Source organism: Malania oleifera, chromosome 12, assembly GCF_029873635.1.
Source record: "Malania oleifera isolate guangnan ecotype guangnan chromosome 12, ASM2987363v1, whole genome shotgun sequence".
NCBI classification, from domain to species: Eukaryota; Viridiplantae; Streptophyta; class Magnoliopsida; order Santalales; family Ximeniaceae; genus Malania; species Malania oleifera.
The window spans coordinates 88,343,884-88,349,883 of NC_080428.1; the positions used below are offsets into that span (position 1 = coordinate 88,343,884).

At 36.8% G+C, this 6,000-nt stretch overlaps 1 protein-coding gene across 7 annotated transcripts in view; it reads right to left on the reverse strand.

The window, feature by feature from the left end:
* LOC131144473 (brefeldin A-inhibited guanine nucleotide-exchange protein 5) overlaps nt 1–2,404 on the reverse strand; it is a 131,619-nt gene extending 129,215 nt beyond the window's left edge. For 4 of the 7 annotated variants that reach the window (XM_058093154.1, XM_058093155.1, XM_058093149.1 and 1 more), the window contains exon 1: nt 2,184–2,404. The gene's annotated coding sequence lies outside the window, so the exon portion shown is untranslated. Of the gene's footprint in view, nt 1–1,954; nt 2,096–2,183 lie in introns of all 7 variants that reach the window. The other 3 variants (XM_058093153.1, XM_058093151.1, XM_058093150.1) reach the window with 2 other exon arrangements.
* Between the last annotated feature and the right edge of the window lie 3,596 nt (nt 2,405–6,000).

Genomic DNA, 6,000 nt, shown 5'->3' on the forward strand with positions numbered 1-6,000 from the left:
AAAGGATAAGGAGCAATAGTAGCTATACCACGTCCCTATTTCGAAAGAAAAACAATGGGCCCTTACCTAAGGTTGCAAGTTCTTGTTCAAAGCATTAGAATGGTCTCCAAGGCATTCTCTATATTTCGTACCTTACCAAACAACAATTCCAATTTTCAGACAACTCAAAATTAGTCACCATGCTGCAAATTATATACATATATATACACACGCATGTATATACATACTTCAATTATTTCACTAAGGACCCTTAACACAATTCGCCAACAAATCTCAATTTATTCATGTAAAACCACTACCTTGACTCCCAACAACACAAAAACTGTCTTCAATTCACCTTTAATCTCGAGTATCATGCAAAAATTTAAGAACTGCACTTTGAAAAATCACTGAATGCAGCAATGGAATCTGATTCTGGCTGCTGACAGTGACAATGGCAATTGACTCTCCATAATGCTGATGGTACATTGACAGTCCAAATAATAGCAATTTAGATCAAAATATTGCACAGAAATGCAAAATATCAAGTCTGGAATCAAATTATTGCCAATCTTGAAGATGCAGAAGGTTCTACATCTATTTTACACAAGTGTCGCCAACATGTGGGGTGCATGCACTGCCAATGAGTGTCCAATGATGGAAATTCAGCTGGTGCTAGATCAAGGGCAGGTGAGTCAAGTGAAGGAGGCAGTGTAAGAGAAAGTAATAGGATTTTGAAAGGGGATCAGCTGGGAATTTTTCAGTTGGCACATGGGGCCTGGTCATTGGACAGAGGAGAAGTTTGGAGGGGGGGCTATTCGTATGTGTAGTTTTTCAACGGTAGTGGTGATGTTGTGAAATGACTCTTGGAAAGTGGAGTTCGATATAGAGGGCTGCTGCTCTAATTCCTTTTTTGTTTTTTTGGTAATTATAGGCTACAAGAAGGAAAGGGAAGAAGAAAAAGAGAAAAGGAAGAAGATTAAGATGAATAAGAGAAACTGGTTCAAGAATTCCGCGGAAATTGCTCGTATTTAATTGAAACAAAGGAAGAAGTGAGGGGGAAATGAGGTATTGAAAATGGAAGAATGGTGATCATGGATGGGCTTAGATACCAAATGATGCACTAGCAGCATCAAGGAATTACAGCCAAGAGAGAATTTGAGAGAGAGAGAGAAGAGAAGGGTAATGAACAAAACAGCAGCAAAGATACTGCCCTGAGGAGAATAGGGAGAGAAAAAGGGAAGAAGAAAAAGAAAAGGTGGGGAGAAAAAAGCTCACATGTTCAATTAAACGCACTAATTATAAGAAAGCCTAAATTACAAAAAAAAAAATACAAATAAACTCCTTAAGATACATAATTACAGAAGAAACTAAAATACATGTATATTACAAACAAACTCCCACATACACAACTCCTACAAATCTATTAAACACGTTTGGGTTTAGGACCCAACAATCCCTTGGACCTATTATTTGAAAATGGTTCCCAGATTGGTTCAAATGGCCCATCCAAATACCCATTTCCTGTACTAAATCACATCCCCATGTGGATTCAACGACGTGAGATAAAAACAGATTTTAAACAACTCATTTCGTTGAAGTAGGCGCTAAGTCATAAAATGTCCTGCATACCAACTTACTGTTGCTTGAACATCAAATTATTTCAGACGACAAATGATCCTATAATCAAGACTATTTGCAGCCAAATTTTCATTTCATCAGTTCAACTTACAGAAAAACTCCAGCAAATAAAAGCAGGTAGTTCATGTTATCGATTGGAACGTGATTACAAGAACAACTAGGGTTAGGGAGGGCAAAAGTAGAAAAAAATATTGAACAGCACTTTTTCAATAGAGAAATGAAAACCAAACGGGAATGAACTACGAAGTGGGGCTTGAAATTAAACAATAGAACAAAATTGAGATTTGATGAAAATAATGCAAATTACATAACCCAGAATGGCAGAGAGACTCACCGATCGAACGAAGAAAAAAAGAAAGAAAAAGAAGACCAACAATCTGCTGTTGGGGAGCCAAGATCTAGAGGAAGCTGGATTTGCAGGCAGGACCCGCGTGCGTTCTTTTTCATAAAATAAAGACCTTCGCGGAGCAAATCGCTTTGATAGCAAATTGGAGAGGCCAAAAAGCAGATTTGTAAAAGAACTGAAGAAAAAGAAGAAGAAGAAGAAGAAGAAGAATACTTACGAAGGGTATTCTGTAGCAAAAGCTCCTACTGGTTCAAAGCCCGAAGGGTTGACGACGAACTCACGAAGGCCAGAACTGAAGGCCAAAGGGTCTCCGTCTCTCACTCTCTCCTCTCGCGCTGGCTCTCTGAACAGAGACGCTCATCAGTCGTCACGCTCGAATGAAGAATCGAATAGAATGGGGGCTGTGAGTGGGAGGGGCTGAGGCGCTGAGCAGGGCGTGCCGCGTGGGCACTTGACAGTGGGCTCACTAGGCAGGCTGGGTTTAGATTAGAACGGGCAAAATGGATAAAAATCCGTTAATCCAAATCACATCCGACCTATTTTAACCGACCTATAATTATCCGTCTGCTAAACGAGTCGAATATAATTTTTTATTTTTATATCCATTCCCTTAGCGGGTCGGGTCGGATTTATCCGACGGATATCCGCCAACCTGCTTACAAAATTAACTCAGGAAAGCCCAACATGCTATAGCCCAAACTCTTTAACCCAGCCAGCCCAGTAAGCCCACTGCCCAAATGCCCACATGACCCACTACGCGCACGCCCCACTCAGTGCCTCACTACTTCAGCCCTTCCCACTCCCAAGTCACTCATCTGAATCTTTTGATTCTTCTTTCATTCTCTGTCTTCTCACTTTCCAGTTCCCGTTCACTTTCGTTTAGGGTTTCATACTTCAATTTTTCGACACCGTCGTTGATTGCCGCCCATCGCTCACTCGCTCGCAGAGCCTTGTGAGTTTGACAACCCTCGCCTTGCAGTGTTGCCGTACTTTCGGCAGTTCGCTGCTTGCCCATCGCTTTCTCGCTCGAGTCGCTCGTCGTCTGATTCTTCTCTCATTCTCTGCGTTCTCACTTCTCATTCACTTTCGTTTAGGGTTTCGCTTTTGTCGTCGTCAAATGTCGTCCATCACTCACTTGTTGCTTCAGCTTCATGATCCATGGAACCAGGTTCAATTCTCTCTCTTTTGGGGAAATTTTTCTTCTGAGCTTTGACCTCCGAGTCGTTTGTTGGTTTTTGATTTTTTTATTTTTCTTTTTTCGATTTTTAATTTTTATTTTTGATTTTGTTTCTGTAATTTTTGACAATAATACCAATCAGCCCATAAAATTTTGTCTTAAGTTGTATTTGAGGTAGTTGATTTCGAGCTTTGTACTTAGATGGTATTCAATATAATTTCACACTAAAAATATAATTCTACAACTTATTTGAAGAAAAGCAAATATGTGGGGAGAAAATTCAATCGTTGTTAAGAGTATGAGTTTTTGAACTTATGATTTTAATTGTTGTGAATTTGGAAAAAAAAAAAAAAAGTCAGTGCAATTTGAGATATGTAATTTGAGCATTGCTTGGCTACTTTGTTGGTAGAGCAAGAGATGATGAGAAAATTCAATTGTTGTTAAGAGTATGAGTTTTGAACTTATGATTTTAATTGTTGTGAATTTGAAAAAAAAAAAAAAAAAAAGTCAATGCAATTTGAGATATGTAATTTGAGCATTGCTTGGCTACTTTGTTGGTAGAACAAGAGATGATGAGAAAATTCAATCGTTGTTAAGAGTATGAGTTTTGAACTTATGATTTTAATTGTTGTGAATTTGAAAAAAAAAAAAAAAAAAAGTAAGTGCAATTTGAGATATGTAATTTGAGCATTGCTTAGCTACTTTGTTGGTAGAGCAAGAGATAATGAGATAGTTTTTAAGAATTGAGGTTACCTTTCATTCAATCAATGTTTATTTTAAGGATATAAAATCATGATATAAGAAATTGATAGTTTAAAAAAATTAAAAGATGTTATCATAGTAATGTAAATAAGAATGCATCATAACATTGAATAGAGAATGATAATGTCCTATTTTTAATATGGAAAATTGGGAATGTCTATTTTGAGAGATTCCTCGGATTTGAAAATAGTTGTGTTTAAAGAAATTCGCATGCTTTAAGAACAATTGTAATGTTTAGATTTTAGAGACTCATGCGAGTCGCATGGTTCGAGTTTCTATTTTGAGTTGGATTGAAACTAATTTATTATGTTTTAATGCTTACAGTTTTACTTACATGAATCATGAGTTGTTAATTAGTATAAACGATTAAATGATTGATATAATTATTAGAAAAGGTTAATACACAAACTTATCGCAAGTTGTCGTATACAACTTAAATTATTATGACACAATATAAATTATTAATAAAATTATATTTGAGAATGGCGGATTATCCGCCCATCCGCCATGAATTATCCGACCCGAAACTGCCTAATCCGCCACTTAAACGAGTCGAATATGGATTATGATTTTTTCACCCGATAATCCGCCTTATTCGTCACGGATAAACCGACCCGATTGGCTTTGCAAGGTCTAGTTTAGATCGGCAAAATGGATAAACATTCGTTAATTGCATCTGACCCGTTTTAACTGACTTATAATTATCCATTTGCTAATCGAGTCGAATATGATTTTTATTTTCATATTCGCCCCCTTGGGGGGGTCGGGTCAGGTTGGGTTTATCCAATGGATATCTGCCAACCCGCTTACATTATTAATCCAGTAAAGTCCAACCTAGCCAACCCAGTGAGCCTACTGTCCAAGTGCCCACATGGCCCACACGCGGCACGCCCAACTTAGCGCCTCAGCCCCTCCCACTCAAAGCCCCTATTCTATTCGATTCTTCATTCGAGCATGACAACTGATGAGCATCTCTGTTCAGAGAGCCAGCACGAGAGGAGAGAGTGAGAGACAGAGAACCTTCGGCCTTCAGTTCTAGCCTTCGTGAGTTCATCGTCAACCCTTCGGGCTTTGAACCAGTAGGAGCTTTTGCTACAGAATACCCTTCGTAAGTATTCTTCTTCTTCTTCTTCTTCTTCTTCTTCTTCTTCTTCTTCAGTTCTTTTACAAATCTGCTTTTTGGCCTCTCCAATTTGCTATCAAAGCGATTTGCTCCGCGAAGTTGAAACTAATCTGGTATGACCTTTTGACTTGTTTCCCATTCTCTCTGTATCGTGATTTGTTTTGTTAATCAGCTAGGGTTTGTGTTTCATCAATAATTTTCTCTTTTATTTTGTGGAATTTTTTCTCTCTTTTGTATCTTTTTTGTGTTTGATGTCGATGTGTGTGGGGAGAGGAAGAGAGTGTGATGATCTTGGGAGAATGATTTATGAGTTGCAATAGTTGTTGGGAAAAAAAACGATTTTTAATGCTTATGTTTCATGATTATTTAAGTTAATATTGTTAGCCTGTTAGGGTTCGGATATAAAAGCATTTTGTGAAAAATCCAATTTTAATGCTAAAAATTATAGATTTTTAAAAATATGGCCGTTATTTTGTACTGCTAGGGTTTGAAAATTGAAATAACATTTTGTGGCAAGGAACAGTTTTTATACCAAAATTGGTTGATTCTTCTTAAATATAATTATTACTTTCTCCTGGGGACCCTATGTTGACAAATTTTAAGAGAAGCTATGGTTTATTTTTATTTTTATGATGAACTAGATGATTGTAAATTTTTTTCTTTCTCTTAAAATATATTTTAGGATTCTTAAAGTTGAAAATTTGAAAGAAAAACTTTGATAATGTGAAAATTAAAATGAAATATTTAATCCCATTTCTTAATTTTTTGCAGTGCATTACAAGAATTCAGGAAAAAAAATGTCTCAGTCAATACCGAATTTAATTGATCAAAATGATGAAATGAGTGAAGAAAAAGTTCATTTGCCAGATTCATCAAACATAGAACCCACAAATGAAACAACTCCGCAAGTAAAAAGAGCTAGTATAAATGATTAAATGATTGATATAGTTACTCAAAAAGTTAATACACAAA